This window comes from Chlorocebus sabaeus, chromosome 26, assembly GCF_047675955.1.
Source record: "Chlorocebus sabaeus isolate Y175 chromosome 26, mChlSab1.0.hap1, whole genome shotgun sequence".
Classification (NCBI taxonomy): Eukaryota; Metazoa; Chordata; class Mammalia; order Primates; family Cercopithecidae; genus Chlorocebus; species Chlorocebus sabaeus.
The window spans coordinates 25,763,841-25,786,581 of NC_132929.1; the positions used below are offsets into that span (position 1 = coordinate 25,763,841).

The following is a 22,741-nucleotide window of genomic DNA, read 5'->3' on the forward strand; positions in this document are numbered from 1 at the left end:
GACCTCAGTAAATAGGAAACCCACCTGTATATATAATGCTCATGTCAGCCATAAAACTGGACAAAACTGTTTTAGTAAAACTTAGAAATTAGGAGTTTTCAGGAGAAAAACATGGAAATCAATGAACTGTATCATATATCTATGAAATCAGTACTGTCTAACATTTACATAGTGCTTTTATAATTTATGATTACTTCACATATAGTATTTCATTTTATGTTCATATTCACAGTAACCTTCAGAGGTAAACATTAGTCCCAATTTTACAAATGTGAAAATTGAGGCTCAGAGGATTGAATACCAACGCCTGGTAAGTAGAACCAGGTTCACTCCCATCACTTCTGACTCATGTTGTTTCTGTCATGCATCAACTGCGTTCACAAAGGACAATTACAGAAAATTAACAGAGCCTTGTAAACCCATAATACCCACTCTGGCCAAACCCAGTAAATTCTTATGCTACTGATCTGTTATGTCACAGTCACCTAAACTCAAACAGTATGTACAAGTTGGCAAGAAAAAATTAAAGATTTTGGTTGTGTCATGAAAATATACGAGTACCATACAGTTCTGTATTGTCAGGTGATTTTTTTTTTTTTTTAGATAGGGTCTCACTCTGTCACACAGGCTGGAGTACAATGGCACAATCATAGCTTACTGTAACCTCGACCTCCTGGGCTCAACTATCCTCCTACCTCAGTCTCCCGAGTAGTACAGAACCATGCCACCATGCCTAGCTAATTTTTAATTTTTTTGTAGAGACAGGGTGTTGCTATGTGGCCCAGGCTGGCCTCCAACTCCTGGCCTCAAGTGATCCTCCCACCTCAGCCTCCCAAAGCACTAGAATATCAGGCATGAGCCACCAAGCCCTGTCTACCACATGGTTTTTAAACTTGTAGTGGCAATAATAACTTGAAAGCACCACTGCCAATAAAAGCATATTTAACTACTTTCTATATGTAGGTTCACAAAAATAAGCATAAGAAACTGTCTCTCTTCTCCCCAAGATATACAGAGTTGCTCTCTGGAAGGCTACTTCAGCCCAATATGTGTATCTGATTCAGGGCTGACTTATCCAGGAGGCATAGTAGGCAGAGTGCTTAGGGCCCATGATATTTTCAAGAGCCCACAAAACTGTCTCAATTTTCCTTTATTTTAAAACCAGAGGAAAAATGAATATAATAGTAATGGATGCATAATAATGAATCTAGCCTGGATTGTATTTGTCTTTATACTGACATATTCATCAAAAATAATTTTTAATATGTTTTTATGGAGGAAGGGACCCACAAAGGCAAAAGTGCCTGGGCCCACAGAAGACACACACGGCCCTGGTCTGATTCATCCTACCCTACACCCCATAAACATACTAAGGCAGTAATGTGTCTGGCTCCATAACCCCCACATTTTGGAATAAAGAACAGCTTAGCTGGTTTAAAGAAGGCCTCTAATTATGTACTTCTTTTGCTTCCCATATTTCTAAACTAATGAGATCTGAATTAGGTATTTTACCCATAAACAACATCCTTCCTGACTGCTTTGTGGAAAAGCACGTGTACAATTTTTTTTCTTTTCTAATTTTTTTTTTTTTTTTTTTTTTTTTTTAGAAACTAGGTCCCAGTCTGTCACTTAGGCAGGAGTGCAGTGGCACGATCAGAGCTCACTGAAGCCTCAGTCTCCTGGGCCCATGTGATCCTCCCACCTCAGTCCCCCAAAGAACTGGAACTACAGGCACGTGCCACCGTGCCTGGCTAATTTTTAAATTTTTGGTAGAGACAGGGGTCTCACTGTGTTGCCACTGTGGTCTAAAACTCCTGACCTCACGCGATCATCCCACCTCAGCCTCCCAAAGTGCTGAGATTACAGGTGTGAGCCACTGCACCACGTCACACGTACATTTTAAAACAATTTGTCTTTAGGCATCTCATACGAGCCATAAGGAAAGAGTGAATTTCAAAAAACAAACAGAAAATAGACTGTAATAATAATATTTTAAACATTTGAGTCAAGGGGCTGGAACTTTTTACATCTTAAAGAATGCAAGACATCTGAATATGGAGATAATAAAGAATAAAGCATATCTGGGAGAAAGTTGTTATTTCCCCACAAGACCCGTGGCTAGCTTGTCATATTTTCAAACACATCATCAACGTCCTACGCATCCCAATGATGTTGTGAAAGAGCATACAAATGTAAGTGCACCTTTATTAAAGGCTGCAGACATGAACTTTCTCACTGAGATAAAATATCATCTCTGCATGATTTTTCCCTCTGACAACTCCAGGCTGATTAGAAGATCTCAGTCTGTGCCCCTCTGGCAAAGATACCACTTGTAGGCAAATATATCACTTACAGTGATGCTTAATAAACTATTTTTAAGTTATCCTTGATACCAAAAACTTAAAAATTGTGTGAGAATACATATATTTTACTGAAATGTAAAAAGCCATTTGAAGTCAAGGTTGGTGCTACCTCACAAATTATAAGGACTCAAAAATGTTTGTGGAGTGACTAAATAAATGAATGCATGTTTTAGGTTAAAATAAAAAGCTCTCCAGACTATTGCCAGATCTACAGAAACCAATGTCATCTAAAGATGTGTCAGTCCCACTCATGATGATACAAATGATGGTGATCATTTCATCACATGTCAGTCTTGCAGGTCATGGGCCATTGTAATAAGTCCAAGAAGTGACTGGCCTCAGCTTTCTCTGCCAGTCACCGTCAGGAAGCGAATGCAGACACAGTTACACAGCCAAAACTTAGACTGATTACGTAGCAATTACTATTTGTCTGTAAAATGAAGTTCTGTGTCAGAAGGATTAACAAGTTCCATTCCTCATCAAAAAAACTGTCAATTAACTAATTAAAGAATTGTTCATTAAAAAACAAATGTTATGTACATAGTATTTGTGCCAAAAATGTTTAACCCAAATTACTTTAGAAGAAATTAAACCATGCTAGAATATTCAATAAAATGGTTAGACTAGACTTTCCCAAAATTCAAAATAATGAAAAATTATATTGTGGGGAGGGGGGAGGGATAGCATTAGGAGATATACCTAATGTAAATGATGAGTTAATGGGTGCAGCACACCAACATGGCACATGTATACATATGTAACAAATCTGCATGTTGTGTACATGTACCCTAGAACTTAAAGTATAATTTAAAAAATAATAAAAAGAAAATAAAGGAATTAGCCAAATTCAGTTTATGAACACTGATTGGATACTGTACCAAAAATTAAAACCAATTCCAAAAGATGAGATGTATTGGGGACCACTGAGGAAAGTAAAAAATGGGATATATGCTATTTATCAATGTTACATTTCTCGGATATGGTGATGATAATGTGGGTATGCAGGAGAAAGTCCATGTTCTTAGGGGATGTGTGCTGAAGCACTTGGGGTAAGTGTCATGATGTCTACAACATTTGACAAAAACAACAGCAACCTGTGTGTCACAAAGACTCAGATAAACTTAAGGAAATGGGGTAGAAAAAGATTTTCTATGCACATAGACAACAAAAGCAAGCAGGAGTAGCTATTCTCATAACAGACAAAACAAACCTTAAAGCAATAACAGTTTAAAAAGACAAAGAGGGAAATTATATGATAAAAGGACTAGTCCAACAGAAAATTATCACAATGTTAAATATATATGCACCTAACACTGGAGCTCCCAAATTTATAAAACAATTACTACTAGACCTAAGAAACAAGATAGACAGAAACACAATAATAGTGGGAGACTTCAATATTCCACTAACAGCACTAGATGGGTCATCAAGACAGAAAGTCAACAAGGAAACGAACTTAAACTATACCCTAAAACACATGGACTTAACAGATATTTACAGAACGTTCTACCCAACAAATGCAGAATATGCATTCTATTCATCAGCACATGGAACATTCTGCAAGACAGACCATATGAAAGTCCACAAAACAAGTCTCAACAATTTCAAGAAAATTGAAATTATAGCAAGTACTCTCTTAAACCACAGTGGAATAAATTGGAAATCAACTCCAAAAGGAACCCTTAAAACCATGCAAATAAGTGGAAATTAAATAACCTGCTCCTGAATGATCATTGGGTCAACAATGAAATCAAGATGGAAATTTAAAAATTCTTCAAACTGAACAATAATAGTGATACAACCTAACAAAACCTCTGGGACACAGCAAAGGCGGTGCTAAGAGAAAACTTCATAGTATTAAATGCCTACATCAAAAAGTCTGAAAGAGCACAAATAGACGATCTAAAGTCACATCTCAAGAAACTACAGAAACAAGAACAAACCAAACTCAAGCCCAGCAGAAGAAAGGAAATAACCAAGATCAGAGCACACTAAATGAATTTGAAACAAAAAAAACACACACACAAAAAAGACAAATGAAACAAAAAGCTGATTCTTTGAAAAGATAAATAAAATTGATAGACCATTAGTGAGATTAACCAAGAAGAGAGAAGATCCAAGTAAGCTCAATTAGAAATGAAACAGGAGACATTACAACCAATACCACAGAAACACAAAAGATCATTCAAGGCCACTATGAACACCTTTACGCCCATAAACTAGAAAACCTAGAGGATATGGATAAATTCCTGGAAATATACAACCCTCTTAGATTAAACCAGGAACAAATAGAAACTCTGAACAGACCAATAACAAGCAGTGAGATTGAAATGGTAATTTTAAAGTTGCCAACAACAAAAAAGTCCAGGATTACGTGGATTCACAAATGAATTCTATCAGACATTCAAAGAATTGGTACCAATCCTTTTGACACTATTCCACTAGATGGACAAAGACAGAATCCTCCCTAAATCATTCTATGAAGCCAGTATCACCCTAATCCCAAAACCAGGGATGGACATAACAAAAAAAAACTACAGAACTATATCCTTTATGAACATAGATGCAAAACTCCTCAACAAAATACCAGCTAACCAAATCCAACAGCATATCAAAAAGATTGTCCACCATGATCAAGTGAGTTTCATACCAGGGATCCAGGGATGGTTTAACATACACAAGTCAATAAATGTGATATACCACATAAACAGAATTAAAAACAAAAATCACATGATAATCTCAATAGATGCAGAAAAAGTATTTGACAAAATCCAGCATCTTTTATGATTAAAACCCCCAGCAAAATCAGCATAGAAGGGGCACACCTTAAGTTAATAAAAGCCATCTATGGACAAACCCACAGCCAACATTATACTGAATAGGGAAAAGTTGAAAGCATTCCCCTGGAGAACTGGAACAAGACAAGGATGCCCGTTTTCACCACTTCTATTCAACACAGTATTGGAAGTCCTAGCCAGAGCAATCAGACAAGAGAAAGAAATAAAGGGCATCCAAATCAGTAAAGAGGAAGTCAAACTGTTGCTGTTTGCTGATGACATGATCATACACCTAGAAAACCCTAAAGACTCTTCCAAAAAGCTCCTAGAAATGGTAAATGAATTCAGCAGTTTCAGGATACAAAATTAATATACACAAATCAGTAGCCCTGCTATGCACCAACAGCAACCAAGCTGAGAATCAAATGAAGAACTCAAACCCTTTAATCATAGTCATAAAAAAGATACTTAGGAATATACTTAACCAAGGAGGTGAAAGACCTCTACAAGGAAGACTATAAAACACTGCTGAAAGAAATCATAGATGACACAAACAAACAGAAACACATGGTCATGGATGGGTAGAATCAATATTGTGAAAATGACTATACTGCCAAAAGCAATCTACAAATTCAATAAAATTCCCATCAAAATACCACCATCATTTTTCACAGAACTAGAAAAAACAATCCTAAAATTCATGTGGAATCAAAAAGAGCCCACATAGCCAAAGCAAGACTAAGTAAAAAGAACAAATATAGAGGCATTACATTACCCAACTTCAAACTATACTATAAGGCCCTAGTCACCAAAACAGCGTAATACTGGTATAAAAACAGGCATGTAGACCAATGCAACAGAATACAGAATCCAGAAATAAAGCTAAATATTTACAGTCAATGGATCTTTGACAAATCAAACAAAATCATCAAGGGGGGAAAGGATACCCAATTTAACAAATGGTGCTGGGATAATTGACAAGCTACATGTGGAAGAATGAAACTGGATTCTCATGTCTTACCTTATACAAAAATCAACTCAAGATGGATCAAAGACTTAAATCTAAGACCTGAAACTATAAAAATTCTAGAAGATAACATCAGAAAAACCCTTCTAGACATTGGCTTAGGCAAAGATTTCATGACCAAGAACCCAAAAGCAAATGCAACAAAAACGAACATAAATAGATGTTACTTAATTAAATTAAAAAGCTTCTGCACAGCAAAAGAAATAGTCAGCAAACAGACAACCCACATGCAGGAGAAAAAATCTTCACAATCTATACATCCAACAAAAGACTAATATCCAGAATCTACAAGGAACTCAAACAAATCAGCAAGAAAAAAAACAAGTGGATCCCATCAAAAAGTGGGCTAACAACATGAATAGACAATTCTCAAAAGAGGATATACAAATGGTCAACAAACATAGGAAAAATGCTCAACATCACTAATGATCAGGGAAACGCAAATCAAAACCACAATGCAGTACCACCTCACTCCTGCAAGGATGGCCATAATCAAAAAAGAATAAATGTTGATGCAGATGTGGTAAAAAGGAAATACTTTTACACTATTGGTAGGAATGTAATCTAGTGCAACCATTATGGAAAACAATGTGAAGATTCCTTAAAGAACTAAAAGTAGATCTACCAATTGACCCAGCAATCCCACTCCTGGGTATCTACCCAGAGGAAGAGAAGTCATTATACAAAAAAGATACTTGCACACACATGTTTATAGCAGCACAATTCACAATCGCAAAAAAAATGGAAGCAGCCCAAATGCCCATCAATCAACAAGCAAATAAAGAAAATGTGGCATATACACACACACACACACACACACACACACACACACATATACACCATGGAATACTACTCAGCCATAAGAAGGAACGAAATAATGGCATTTGCAGCAACCTGGATGGAATTGGAGACCATTATTCTAAGTGAAGTAACTCAGGAATGGAAAACCAAACATTGTATGTTCTCACCCATAAGTGGGAGCTAAGCTATGAGGACGCAAAGGCATAAGAATGATATAATGGATTTTGGGGACTTAGAGGAAAGGGTGGGAGGGGGAGTGAGGGAGAAAAGACTACAAATTGGGAACAGTGTATGCTGCTCAGGTGATGGGTGCACCAAATCTCAGAAATCACCACTAAAGAACTTATTCATGTAACCAAACACTACCTGTTCCCCAAAATCCTATTGAAATTTGAAAAACAAAAAGACCCCATGTGTGTGTTTGTACACATGAGGGAATGTGTTTGTATAGAAAAAGAGACAGACAGTAAGGAAGCAAATGTGGCAAAACAGTAATAATTGTAGAATTAAGTTATGGGTGTTCATCATATCATTCTTTCAATTATGTAACATTCAACATTTTCAAAATTAAAAGTTAGGGGAAATGTAAGTAAGAATAATGTTATTGAGAAATGTTTAAAGACATAAAAGGTGTCTTTGATTATAATTCTAAGTTTAAAGAGGAAGTTTCAAAATAATGTACAGGATAATTCCATTTGGGGATATATATCTGGATCAATATATACAAATACATTAATAGAGGTCACTATAATTGGAGCCCTGTAAAGTTGTGCAACACAGCAACCTCAAGTATTTATCTCTAGGCAGCATGATTATGGTGACTTCTGCTTTCTTGTTTTTATTTCCAAAAAGTACCTACTTTTACATATATGCATTAATATATACATACACATATACATATGAATTACTGTTTAAGAGAATGAGACTTGGATCTTAGATCATGTTAGAACATATCAAAATTTTGCAACACTGGGTCTTGTTGAAAATCTGTTTGTGTTAAAGTCAGTTAATCTTATCTTTACACTATTAAGATTAAATATAATTAAATCATTTTACTTGAAAAAAATGGGTGACAATAATTCTAGACTCCTGATTACCATTGGGAATATGAATATATTGCCCCAGAGGGCATAACTAATGGCCTATGAGTGGGAACCACATTGAGACAGAGTTCAGCTCATTATAAGACTGAATGTTGCAATGAATAAGTATCTAACAAGGCAATGAAATGTATCATGCTCTAATTACCTGTGGAAGTAGGTTAACCACCTATCAGGGACGATATTGGAAGGAGGGACAGAGCACTATGTAAACTCTAATCCAGCCTTTAGTCTCTAAAGAGTCTATGGTCAAAAATAAAGAAAACAGCCGTAATAGGTTGGACTCATGTCCACTGAAGGAAAAATTACACAGTAGCCTGTCACTGACTGACTAGAGACAAAAGAGAAAATCAGTACTCTCTGGTGTGGATGCTATATTAAAGAAATTGGATTCAGTAAACTGAAGTGTTAATGATATTATTAATTACTCTACCAAATTACTCAACCCAAAAAAACCAAAGTGTGTTTTCTGCGATCATGACCAAAATTATTTCTAACTATATGAACTCTGTTTTAAATGTTGGTGTGTTCACACAATGGAACACTGCTTTGAGATTTAAAATGAAGAACAAACTATTAATACATGCAACTGTATGGGTATATGTCAAAAACCCTATGCTGAGCAAAAGCAGCAATACAAAAGAACACATGCTGTATGATTTCATTTATATTCATTTCAAAAGTAGGTAAAACTGATCTGACAGAAATCCAAAGACAGTCACAATGGGTGTAGAAAGAATGAATGAAAAGGGGCACAAGGGAACTTTCTGGGGTGATAGAAATCAATGTTCTATATCTTGTTTTATACACCCTTGGTAGTTACATGGGTGTATATAATCATCAAAGTTCATTGAGCTGAACACCTAGACCTGTGTGCTTTTTGTATATAAATTAAACTTCCATGAAAAAATTAAAATTATATTTTTAAAACATCACTTTGCATCATTGGAAGAACTCAAAACTTACCAAGCGATTTCTTTTTACTGTAGAACTACCTGATCTTTCACCAGGTCTCAATAGGGGGCCAACCTAACAAAACAGAAGTATGCAATATTAGTATCTGAAAAATGCACAATAACTATAAATTTACCTCCTTTAACTTTCTTCCTAGACAAATCTAGATAACTAGGAAGTCACTGACACAGGAAGGAACAAAAGATTGAATTTATCAGGCTTTAGTCTAGCCAGATAAGAATAATTATGTACAAAAATAATCTATTTGTATTTTAAAGGCCATATGAGACAACTCAAGGTAAGCACAAATATGCCACTCAATTTGGCATTAAAATTGAGTGAAACAGATCTCAAATCCTGTGAATCAGAATATCTCAGGGGTGAGGTTTCAGAATCTGCCTTTTATTTAAGTGCCATAGGTGACTGTTTCACAAGCCATAGCTGAGAACCACAACTGAACTTCGAGAGCTATGTGTAAGAGGAAATTACTGCCCAGGCTCTAGAGAAACAAAATGCAATCCAAAACTTTCCCTCAATTTATTCTCATGTATGTAGTCTTCTCTGGGCAGTTATTTTTTTAAAACCAGAATAATATCATTATTAGATTTCATTTTTCCCTACATGTGGTCTAATTTCCTTCATTCTGTAAACTCTTAGAGATTTAGAATGAGAAATGAAGGAGCAAACAAGTGATTTCAAACATTCAAAACCCAAAATACCATGGAAATAAACGCACTTTTGCAAACACATGACGGTGCAGGCAGAGGTACTAACCGCATGCTCTTTCAGTTAGAAAAAAAAAATGACTGGTTTGTTTCCTGTTCAGGAAAGTGGTGTGGCAGGATGCAGCCAACGTACATAAAGAAGAAGTTGGTCAGTCATATGGTGACCAGAGAAGGGGAAGAACAACACTTATGGCTTAGTAGTTACAAGAAAAGAGGTTGCAGAGGAAGTTCATCAACACGCACTCTCCACTACAAATCACCAAGAAGTCTAAAAAGCCTGAGACCATTTCTTCCTTTTCTGGCCCCTGGGGTATGCCTGACAAACAGGGTCACTGATATTTTGCAGGACCCAGTGTTTTATAGGGGCCAGGTAACTAAAACTTATGAATCCAAGCAAGGAGATAGGGGTGTCGCTGCCAGATGTTGCTAAAAGCAAGGCTAGGTCATCATATATGACTCCATCAGTAACTCCCCTGTGGCTCCCTCCGCACCTTCAATCAGCTGCCAGCAAGGCTGCCCAAGACCATGCCTCCTAGCCCCACCTGTCTACTCCCCCACCCCAGCCCCAAGCAGTGGGTTATCTCCAGGACATGCCTGCTGACCAGTGCTTGCTCTCCCGCTATGTTCCTCCCTTGTTCCAGGCGTGGCCACCTGTAGACCAGTGTCCACATCAAAGCCAGAGTCATCATTATGAAAGGAGAATGGCATCATGTCACATTCCTGCTAAAAACCCTGCCAACACCTCTTGTTGGCCTCAGGAAAAAAGCTGTAACATGACTCCTAGGACCTTCTGCAACATGGTCCCTGCTCATCTTTCCAGCCTGATTCCTCATCACTCTCCTTCCCCGTTCCCATGCTTCTCTGCACCTCCTCATGTCTGCACTCTAGAAATATACAACTCAGCTTCTTTCCATTTGGGAGCCTTCACACATGCTCTTCCCTCTGCCTGTAGCCATCTGTCTCCACTCCCTTTATCAGACTAGCTCCTTTTCATCTGTCCAATGGCAACTCATATATCATTTCCTTTAGGAGGCCTTCTCCAACCTCCCCAAATCAGAAATAGGAGGAGCATTTCCTGTGTGTTCCCGTAGAACCTGGCACTGCCCATGTGAGAGCCCCGATCACTCTAGAATACATTTTTCTATTATATTGGCTATTTTTCTATTATTCCACAAACTCCTTTAGGACAGGGCTCCATAGCTGTATCTCTAGCATCTAATGCCTGTCTGGCACATAGTAATGCTCAGTAAACACTTGTTGAATGAAAGATTAATTTCCACAAGAAATGGAGGAAGGGCTTCCAAATGCTAAAAGACACTTTCCTTTTAGTAACTATCCCTCCCTGGATCCCAGACCCCAGTCCCCAGGCCCAAAATGTTTCAGATCTGCCTTCTCAAGCTGGAGTGGCTGCAGCTTTTTTGGCTGCTCCCTCCCTTTTTCTGGTCCCTATCTTCTTACACACCCTTATCTTCAGCCTGGGAAGAACCTCAAAGCATGAGCAAAACCGGGTTAGCAATAGGAAGAGTGTTGCAGGCAAATTGAAGAGCAGAAGAAAGAAGAGAAAATGAGCAAATCTGGGGAGAGGAGGCACTATAGTTATAAAGGAAGATACACAAAAAGGATGTTTGGCGGTAAAGACTTCCTGTGAAAAATACCACAGACACAAGTGAGTTTTCATTGGTGAAGGACTTTGTTATTTCTTTGTTTCACAAAATACTCAAACAAAAAACAAAATTGTTTTTGTTTCACAGAATAGTCATAGCAACAAATACAAAATGGTATTGGGCAGGTGAATGAATTCTGTGACAACGACATCTGTATCTGGTGGCCCCACTTGGCCAGAGGGTAAAGGCTCATCAGCAAGTTCTAAGTCAACTTGTTAGGGTTTGAAAATTCTCCAGTGGGACTAAGTCAACATGTTCTGTGTTCATGGGCTGAGTCCCCAGAGCAGAGGAAAAGAAGAACAATCCTTTAAGCAAGATGAAAAAGAAAGGGGATTCTGTACCCAAACAGTGGCAATGAGAATGCAGACAGAAGACATTTATCTCTCAGAAAGCTAATCAAAGTACCAGGCACTTGGCAGCTTATCCTTTCTTTGTCCTTATCGGTTTGCTAGATTGGTTTGCGGGATTGGTACTAACAGATAACAAAGACAAACTTAAATACAATTGTGTAATATAAGGTAACTAAGGAGAAAATATCCGTGTAACCTCTTCTCTATCTTATTTTAGATCTTCCTGCTAGCACTTCTCATTTTAAAAGTTTCTAGACATTCAAACATAAAGCAAAGTCATATTCTTCCATATTCTTCCTAAAATTACTTTTAAAACATACAGCTATGTTGCTATTGTTAATTTCTCCAATACCATCTTCCAAAGTGTCTTTGAAACCTTTTATTTTGAACATACTGAATAAATCTATTTTTCAATTTTAGCCATTTTTCCTTGTGTAGAAAATATTCTGTCATGGGAATTATATAATCACTATTGCATGAAATAAACAATATTTCTATAAGATTTCCAGAAGTTGTTTCTTATTAATGATCCTAGTCAAGTGTTGTCACTCTCTAAAACATAAAGTAACATCGAAAAAATAAGAATTGACATTCAAGTCCATGTTTCCTCAAATCCAGTCTTTTACTAGTAGCAATGGCAATCAGGTATACTTCACAGAGGACTCATAGTAATGTAGCAGATTCTAGTTTAACTCTAGAAGCAACATTTAGTCCTGTCATTCTTGCAAATTTATCAACTCACCGAAATACCACCACTGATACTCGCTCCACCTTTAAAGGTTGTCGGAGTAAAGAAAAAGTCATCTTTCGTTGAACTTTTGGAACAGTAAAGATCTAAGGAAATAGAGTAAACAAAATCAGTTGAAAGAAAAAGGTTTGCTAAAGTCAAGTCTAGCTCTAGAAGCAGGAACTTAGGATTTTGAAATTTAACCCTTTACAAGTACTGAAGCAAACAATATTTACAAGAATAAGTTCTCCTTCTTAAAAACTGCCTCAAAGTAGAGGAAATGGAAAAAGGAAAGCTGCTGGATGGGTCTTATCTTTCCCTTAGCTTCATCTTATGCCAGGGATTAAAATGGTAGTTTCTTCATGTGAAAATCCTAGAGGGTTGTTTTTAATAAGGGAAGAGTGAGAAAGTAGAGAGAGGAATGTAGCAAATAATAGCTAAGGACTTTACATATATTAATTTATTTTAAAAAGTAATGCATATTTGTTTTAAAGATTGAAATTCGCACTTCTATAATTTTTTTTTTTACATTTCAGGTTTAGGTGTTGAATCTTGGTCACGGAAAATAATTTTCTAATGCAAGAAATAGCAAAGTCAAAAGAAGATGCCAGTTTGTGCAGGGAAATTAAAGAGTTGGTTTTAGACACCTTGAGATTGATTAACAAGACCTCCATGCTGGAACTGCTACTTAAGCATCCTGTGAGGAAGAGATCAGCCTTCCACAAGGAAGTCTCTTCTTACAGTGAAAATGGGCACATCTGGGTGCAGGTGACGCAACACTTTAAGCAAAAGATTATAATGGAGAGTCTCTTTAATGATCTGAGGCCTTACAGCAATCAAGTTATTACAGCTAATTCCCCTTGCTCTGATTCCATGCTCACCAAGCAACCTGCTGATAATAATCTGCTTTCCCACAGAAGCCTGCCCACAGGGAAAGAATGCACTTGTCATGCTGGAGTAAACATTTTGGTTCTCCTGACAGAGTATGTATTTTAAATTAATAAATTGTCATTCTTATTTTATACCATCAGTTTCCTGAGCTACTGTTAATCTGCCCCCAGAAAGATCTGTTTTGGGTGTGCTATTGAATTACAGTCCACAGTCTACAGGACAAATGGCCCACTCTGGCCATAGTAAACTCACCAAAAGCCATCCAAGAGAACAGCCCTCAGAGCTGTTCAGGGGGATGGGGAAGCAGGACATGGTGGTCAGAAGCCTGTCCTTTGGGGCCACACACCCTGTTCTTGGATTCCTGCTTTTTCCACTAACTCATTACAGAATCTGGGGCAAATACGCTCTGTAAACCTCAGAGCCAACCTGGGTGGGTCCTGGGGACAGGGCACATAATGAGAGTGTGCATTTGATATTAGTTATCTTAAAGGCAGACCATTGATGTCTCTTTGTCAACGTTTCTGCATAAACATTAGGAACAAATGAGGACAGCGAGTGTAACTCCTTTAAGACATTCTGCAATAAAAGAAAGGAGACAATGGCTGGGCAGGGTGGCTTATGCCTGTAATCCCAACACTTTGGGAGGCTGAAGTAGGAGGACTGTTTGAATCCAGGAGTTCTAGATCAGCCTGAGCAAATAAATATTTATTTATTTGTCTCTACACAAATAAATAAATAAACAGACATAAGGGTGAACAGATGATGGGACTTAAACAGAAGCTGTGTTTGCAGTGAGGAGCTAGGGGGCATGTGGTAAACTGAGGGGTTAGGGCCAGTGGAAAGAGAAAGATTGAAGATATGAAGTAGAGTGACAGAAAAGCAAAGGAATTAGAGGAGATTGGAAAAGAACGGGAAAAGGAAGGAGCCAGGGCAGTTGAGAAAGAGACAGGAGCAGTGGAGGCCAGGAAAAAGCACAGGCAGAGCCTTGGCAGTCCACCTCGCTGGCCCGGAGACCTGCCCAGGCGAGCCCCTCCCTGCCTGTCTCCTATCTGAGAGCCTAGGGAGGAACTGAAGTGTTCCCACCAGGGTGGGGATCTTCTACTTCCTTTAGGTGTGGGTGTTCTCCAGTTCTCTGAAGACTCAGGACAAAGCAGGCCAAAGACAAAGGGACCCAATATGGAACATGCCCAAGCCCCGACTCAATACCCAATGTACCCAACCCTAGATCTCTTTCTATGCTCCCTTCTCTGTTCTGTTCTGCTTGCCTCCTCTCCTCTTTGGAGACAGAGTTCTACACAGGAGAGACTTTTAGAATAGCAAGGTTCAAGTCCCAGCTCAGTGGCTTTCTATCTAGCATTACTTTGAGCAAGTCACGTACCCTGCCTAAGACTCAATCTCCACATCTGTAAAGTGGAGATGGGAATGCCTTCCTCCAAGCTGTGTGAGGTTAAGTACACAGATATGAACAGTTCACTCCGTAAAAGTGTGTTCCCTCCACCTCATTTCCACCTCCCCAGTCTACTTTTTCTCCTCTTACTCCATCTCCTTCTCTCCCAGTTTCCTTTCCGTGTCCCTAACGTTTCTTCACAATTCTCAATAAGGCCCCTGCTTCCCATCCCAACCCAACATCTCTCTGAGGACTAACCCAACGAAGCATGGAGAGGAAGAGGCTCCTTGTGAGGGCTGCACCAGTGTGGGCTTGAGCAGGAGCCCAGCCTGAGGATGGCAAGCAAGGATGACAGGAGGAAGGAACAAGTCCGTCTCTCCTCCAGCTGCCCAGCCCTTCCCCTTTCCTCCCTCTGGCCCTAGGTTCCCAGAGCCTGAAGAGCAAAGCCTCAGAGAGTCCTCCCACCTTGGGACCCATGTAGGGGTGACCTTGCTATCACACCCACAGGCATCCCTGCCTGCCAACCCAAAATACTACCTGCAGCCCCAGTGCTGGTCCCTTGAGGATCAGGTAGGATTGGGGAACTGAAACTCAGCTATGAGACCCCAGAGACTGGCGATCCAGATGAAGCAGAGAAATCTCAGCCTAAGAGCTAAGACCAGTGAGAGAAAAGGAACAAGCCCAGGCTTCTGCCCTGAACGTGTGCAGCTTTGAGTGTGAGTGTGACGGTGGGCACTAGAGATAATTCTATTCGGTACTGGTGACAGCTGCCAACAGCAGCCACAGTGCTTGTAGATTGTAGGAACTGTACAAAAGTAGAAGTAAAAAAAAATATTAAGCAAATCTGTGTATGTGTGTATGTGTGGGCGCGTGTAAAAGTCAAATTTATAAGGCCGGGCACGGTGGTTCACACCTGTAATCCCAGCACTTTGGGAGGCCGAGGCGGGTGGATCACCTGAGCTCAGGAGTTCAAGACCAGCCTGACCAACACGGAGACACCCCATGTCTACTAAAAATACAAAAATTAGCTGGGCGAGATGGCCCATGCCTGTAGTCCCAGCTACTTGGGAGGCTGAGGCAGGAGAATCACTTGAGCCCAGTAGGCAGAGGTTGCAGTGAGCTGAGATCGTACCACCGCACTCCAGCCTGGGCAACAGAGCAAAACTCCATCTCAAAAAAAAAAAAAAAAAAAAAAAAAAAAGGCCAAATTTATAAATGGCTTGCAACTACAGGTATATGCAATTACCATGCCTCAACAATAAATTATTGTTATATTTCCTGTATAACAAATAGCAGGTTAATTGTTGTGAGTTGTCATGTCCATATAGGAGTCTCTTTATACTCTAGTCATGCAGCCATTACCCAGCCACAACATTTCAAAGCTGCCCTTCTTCCTCTCACGTATCCCCTGTTCATTTTCCTTCTTGGTCTCCTGGTTTCCTGGTTTCCTCTTTTTTTTTATTATTGTTATTATTTCCATAGGTTATTGGGAAACAGTGTTTGGTTACATGAGTAAGTTCTTTAGTGGTGATCTGTGAGATTTTGGTGCAGCCATCACTCGAGTAGTATACACTGCACCCAATTTGTAGTCCTTTATTCCTCACCCCCTTCCTACCCTTTCCCCCTGAGTCCGTAAAGTCCACTGTGTCATTCTTATGCCTTTGCATCCTCATAGCTTAGCTCCCACTTAAGAGTGAGAACATACAATGTTTGGTTTTCTATTCCTGAGTTACTTCAATCAAAACTTCAGGAAACAATGGAAGCACTTATAGAAATGCATTCTATTTTCCTTTTCTCTTTTCCTTCCTAGGAATCTCTTTTCCTTCTCTTTTCTCTTTCCTAGCCTGCTCTTGCTGGTCTCTTTCTCATTTTCCCCTCCTTGTCCTCATCCTGTCCCTCTTCTCTCAACCCTGCTTTGGCCATCTTCCTTCCTCTTCTCACTTCCCTATTTGCTCCGCCAGTGCTGGGGTTAGGCCGCCCAAGTTTGCTCCTGTTAACCCTAGAATCTCAAGTAAGTTCCCCTCCCTTCTAAGCTCCAGTTTTCTCCTCTGTGGACTCAGAGCAACTCATAGGATCACTAGGAAAACTAAACCAATCCATTCCCATAAAGAAATTAGCTCAACGCCTCCTGCCACAAAGTTAGTACTCAATAAGGGAAAGCGATTATTATTTTTATTTTTCTTAAAATGTATTTTTTTAACTCTCCACATGGAGAAAACCTCCTACCAAATTTGAGAACCATCTCCTCCCTCTACTGACATTCAATTATCAAAGACTTATCAGGTGCCTAGTCTATATCTAACCTGGGCTGGGCATGAGGGAGGCAAAAATTCATTTCCAGTCTTTCGAAAGCCCACAGTCTGGGGAAGATGAGAGCAGACAGACACACAAAAGACCATTCGAACGGTGAGTGTAGGCCAGGCGCAGTGACTCACACCTGTAATCCCAACACTCTGGGAGTCCAAGGTAAGCAGATGCCCCCTATCTCCTCTCTTGAGTCCAGGAGTTTGAGAGCAGTCTGGGAAACATGGCGAAACCCCGTCTTTACAAACAACACAAAAAATTAGCCAGGCATGGTGGCTCACACCTCCAGTCCCATTGCCTGGGAGGCTAAAGTGGGAGGACCACTTGAGCCCAGAAGCTCAAGGTTGCAGTGAGCTGTGATTGCGCCACTTCACTCCAGCCTGGGTGACACACAAGTCCCTGTCTCAAAATAAATAAATAAATAAATATTTTTAAAAAGGATGATGAATGCAGGGCTATGGTAGAAGGAGGGATGGAGAACTATGGAGGCAGAGGGAATGCAGTCACCCAGCCTGCTTTGCAGAGTCAGCGAAGACCTCACAGATGGCAATTCTGAGTTGAGTCCTTTTGAAAGGAAAGGAAGAGCTTGCTAAACAAAACAAGGCAAGGACAAGTTAAAGGAATAGCATGAGGAAAGGCCAAGTGTTATGAAAGGGAAGGAAGGTTTGGGGAGCAGTGATAGTCATGGCAAGCAGATCATACAGGCACAGGAAGAATGTGCAGTGATATGGGGCTGGCAAGGAAGGTAAGAGCTGGATTCTGAAAGACAGGATCATCTTCATCAGTGTCCTCATCATCACTGCCATTCACTGGGGACTTGGCCTTGTGCTAAGCACTTGACGTGTGTTGTCTTATTCAGTCCTCACCAAAACTATGAGCAGGAATTATCATTATCCCCATTTTATGTGGTTCCTGTTATCCTGTGGTTGCTCCTGCAGGTTGCAGGGAGACAGAAGAGGTATCTAAGTAGAATGGCACAATTAGAATTCAGCCCTCTTTTCCATTATCCTTGCTCCTTTTTGTCTTTCTGTGCCAGTCCAGGCTGTCAGAGATTTTAGGAAGGTTAATCTCACAGTATGGGCTGGCAGAAAAGGAGATGGGGGAGCAATGACAACTGGCAAATGGGGCTGAATTCTAGAAATGTTTCCATAGTTAAATATGCAGTTTATAAATGATAAATGATCTGTATGGGCCAGACATGGTGGCTCATGCCTGTAATCCCAGCTGGAAGGCTGAGGCAGATGGATTGCTTGAGCCCAGGAGTTAGAGACCAGCCTAGGCAACATAGTGAGATCCCGTCTTTTCAAAATAAAATAAACGGTCTGTGTGTTTGGATGCAGAACAAGGAGGAATCTGGGGTGACTTCCAGGTTTTTGCCTTGGGACTCTGAGGGAATAGAGGTGCCACTATGATGATAAATACAGCAGTGAAGGGAAAAGGAGGAGAAGGTGGAGGGGCAGAAGAAATTTTTTTGGGATGAAAGAATAATGAATTTAGTTTGAAAATGTAGGCTTAAAATACCTCTTGATCATTGAAAACATCTTCACAGCACAAAAGACAAACAGATTTGTAGACTTGGAATCATCAACATATAAGGAAGGAGTGAAGTCAAGGGGAATGAATGACCTCACCCAGAAAGAACAAGGAGAGGTGAGGAAAAGACAGGATGAGGAACAAGGACAGAACTCTAGAGGGCGCTCAACTGCAAAAGAAAGGTCAGAGAAGGATCCATTGAAATGAAATGCTGTGGCCCTCGCTCTGTGACCTCTTCCCCCAGGCATCTAGCACAGTGCCTGGCACTGGGTAGGTACTCAAATTTCAGTTGAGCAAATAAAAGGAGAAAGAAAAGCAAGGTAGCTTTAAAGGAAGGAACATGTTTCCAAAAACATAACAATCAATATGTAATATTTAACAAGAATTTGTATTATATTTGAAATATATAATGTTGCTAGGGGGTTACCATTTTTTAATATCTTTTCATGAGAAATTCTAAAAATAAATACTTGTTTCTAATTCTTACTCATGCTATACAAGAATCTAGATTACACACATTAAGTTTTGTTTTTTATTTATTTTTTTATTTTATATTTTTTTTTAGAGACAGAGTCTCGCTCTGTCACCCAGGCTGGAGTGCAGTGGCCTGATCTCAGCTCACTGCAACCTCCACCACACGGTTCAGGCAATTCTCCTGCCTCAGCCTCCTGAGTAGTTGGGATTACAGGCATGCGCCACCATGCCTGGCAAATTTTTGTATTTTTAGTAGAGACGGGGTTTCACCATGTTGGCCAGGGTAGTCTCGAACTCCTGACCTCAAGTAATCCGCTCGCCTCAGCCTCCCAAAGTGCTGGGATTACAGGCGTGAGTCACTGTATCCAGCCAAACATACATTAAGTTTAATTTCAATGAGAGCTACAATTTCCAATTTACTTTTAGATGGTGAGTTAACTTTTTTCCCACTAAATGAAAATATTCAATATGCCACATATGAACAAAATAAATTCTCCCACCCACAAAAAAATCCTCCAGGGATACAAAAAAATCATTTGTTCCCTCATTTTTAAAGACTTCTGCAGAGACAATATACAGACACAATATAGGTTAAAATAAATCACTCTGTGGTTTCTCAAAAAAAGTGAAAATAGATCCACCATATGATTCAGCAATCCCACTACTGGGAATATATCCAAAAGAAATAAAATAAGTACATTGAAGAGATATCTGCACTCCCTTGTTTATTGCAGCACTATTCACAATAGCCAAGATATGGAAGCAATTATGTTTATTCTTGAGGAATAAAATTTTTAAATGTGGTATTTATATACAATGGAATATTATTCAGCCATGAAAAAGAATAAAACTCTATCATTTGCAGCAACGTGGATGGAACTGGAAGATATTATGTTAAGCAAAATAAGCCAGGCACAGAAAGATAAATATTACATATCCTCTGTCATATGTGGGAGCTAAAAAAGTTAATCTCATGAAGGTAGAGAGGGAGAATGGTGGTTACCAGAGGCTAGGAAGGGGAAGAGGAAGAAGGGGATGAAGACAGGCTGGTTAATGGGTACAAACATATAGTTAGATAGAAGGAACAGATTCTAGTATTTGATAACACAGTAGGATGACAATAGATAATGCTAATTTATTGTATCTCAAAATAGCTAGCAGATTTGAAATGTTCCCAACACAAAGAAATGATAAGTGTTTGAGGTGATATATATGCTAATTGCCCTGATTTGATCATTGCACATCGTATGCATATACCAAAATATCACATGTACCCCATAAATATGTGCAGTTATTACACATCACATAAAAAATAAAAAATAAATTTTAAAAATCAAAACTGAAATCACTCTGAGATTACATTTTGCAGTAAAGGCCAGCATGGAGCAACAGCTGAGTAAAAGGGGGGATGCTTCATGGGCACAGGTGTTGGTAATCCCACAAGAACACCTCTATTTCCTCATTTCCTTTCTAACAAGCCTTCGGCTTCCAATTAATGTTTTTCACCAGTTTTCTTTTCTTCAAAACAGCTAATTGTTAACCAGGGACCCGAGACACTCTCTTGCCTATAAACAAAACAACTAGAAGGATACCTTTTTCTGTTCAGACAAATTTTAGCACTGAAAACATAACCCTCAAACCGCAGAGGGCTAGCTCAGTGCAAACTGTTCATGTCTAAAGCATAAATTGACCATAAACAATATATTGAATAGGTGCACTGGATACAAACTCCATGAAAAAAATAAAACCAACTACTACCAAAGGAAGTGAACAAGACCTACAAACCAAGAAGAAATGCACATTTATGCTACTGTCATTGGTCATTTAATAGGCATGCTAACAGAATAAAAAATAGAAATTTCAAACAACAAAAAAGAAAATGTCCTATCTCCCATTTCCAACTAACTCCCCCAAATTTATTTTTTCACAAAAGGAGAATAATAAAGAATATTTGTGAAACCTTAGTCACCAAGATGAAAACAGCAAAAAAAAAAATAGGGATCTGGAGAAAAGAAACAGATCGTTCCAACCAGCCCACTGCTAAATTTCCACTTCATCTCACTAACCATTGAATGCTACCCATCTACTCACCTCAACCCAGACCTAATCCTCTCCCCCAAAAGGAAGATTTCCCAGCAGTGCAGGAAGATCAAACATGACCATGTCAAGGGGAAAAGCAAGGCTACTCTGAAAGCTCGAGGGATGATACAGAACACAGACTGGGTCTCTAGGGGGTATTCTTGAAAACCTGAGATCAAGTCCCGGAAAAACACTCTTGACCACTTACCACCACCGGAAGCTGCTAGATGGCAATCAGAATCAGCATCTCATCAGAAGAAGAGGAAGACGTTACAACAAAGCAGCTTCACTACCAGTGAGGAATTGAGGGAGAAAAGCACTCCTTGCAAAAATGCTGAAAGCCCTGAAGAGCCTCTCCTTCCCTAGTTGCCTGCTCCTCTGACAGGACAGAACTGGTTAATCTTGGAGAAACAAAAGGAAAATCCCAAGAGGCTGGCTTCTGAGGATGGCTTCCTCTATGGGAATCAAGAATTCAGAAGGATGTAAATGAACTGTGGAAGGGGACACCAGCTACCAGGTCTGCTTACCAAACTTTTACTAGCCCTTGACTGTGCAAGATAAGCAAATCTCTTTGCAGTTCCCACCTGCTTTTGCAGAGATGAAAGAATCAGCAGTGGGTTTTTGTCATTTTTTTTTTTTTTTTTAATCATCACAAGGGAAGTTCAGCTCTCTTATGGATGAAAGCTAAGCATACTCAAGAGACATTTAGTAGGCAAAGCAATGACACTTCTTTCCCAACATCCTTAATTTCAGCACAGAGGATGCAAACATTAACCCTGATGATACCAAAGAACAAATGCCCATAGGAAACGGTTTTACATTTTTTAGTTTGGAATTGCTTTTAAGGGGGTTCTGGTCGTTAAAGTGGGATTAGATGAAAATAAAATATTTTGGTGCATATCTATTTTTAAAAGGAAGAATATGGCTTCTTTTAAATATACCTGAAGCCATCTAGGAATTTTCCAGAAGTTGCATCAGATTTGCCAGTTAAGTACTGAAATCAAATAGATTTTAATCATGTCTTTATCACCAGAGCAAGCTAATCCCCTGCGCACTGTCAACTCCACTCTCCTGGAACATCCTCACACTGGGCCCTCAGGTTTTCACAGAAACAAGAGCCTTTTCCTACCAAGGTTCCACAGTAACAAGAAACTGCTATCTCTCCAGAATCCAATGAGGACTACATTTTCTTAATCAGAACAGATAGGAGACTGAAACCACCTTTGCAAAAATTATAACAGTGAGAAAATTATGACAGTGAAAGACATCTAACCTAACTGACTCCATCTTGCGTCTAACCTCCAAGATGTCCTTCTCATTCCTGGGCACAGGCTGAACTAACTTTGGGAAAAATTTAGTTTATAGTTTAACTTTGCAACAAAGATGGTAACAGCCCTTCCCCAAACAAACCCCCTTCTTACCTAGGGACCAGTCTGCCTTTGTAGGACTAACAAATTAGCTACAAGATTAGAAATAACGGCTTAAGAGTCATGCAGCCAGAGGCTGTGAGATTCTGAACCTCCCCATGTTGCTTCTGAATGGTTTACAGAATTAACCAGGAACAGAAGACAGCATGGAAAACCCA

At 39.4% G+C, this 22,741-nt stretch overlaps 1 protein-coding gene across 3 annotated transcripts in view; it reads right to left on the minus strand.

Annotated features, from left to right (window-relative positions):
• The window catches only part of ATP8B4 (ATPase phospholipid transporting 8B4 (putative)), a 257,660-nt gene extending 235,900 nt beyond the window's left edge, over window positions 1-21,760 (minus strand). The window contains exons 1-3 of one of the 3 annotated variants that reach the window (XM_038009971.2): window positions 21,169-21,760; window positions 12,504-12,595; window positions 9,035-9,097 (exon numbers count right to left, since the gene is read on the minus strand). The gene's annotated coding sequence lies outside the window, so the exon portion shown is untranslated. Of the gene's footprint in view, window positions 1-9,034; window positions 9,098-12,503; window positions 12,696-21,168 lie in introns of those variants that run through there. The other 2 variants (XM_073012167.1, XM_073012166.1) reach the window with 2 other exon arrangements.
• Window positions 21,761-22,741: the final 981 nt, after the last annotated feature.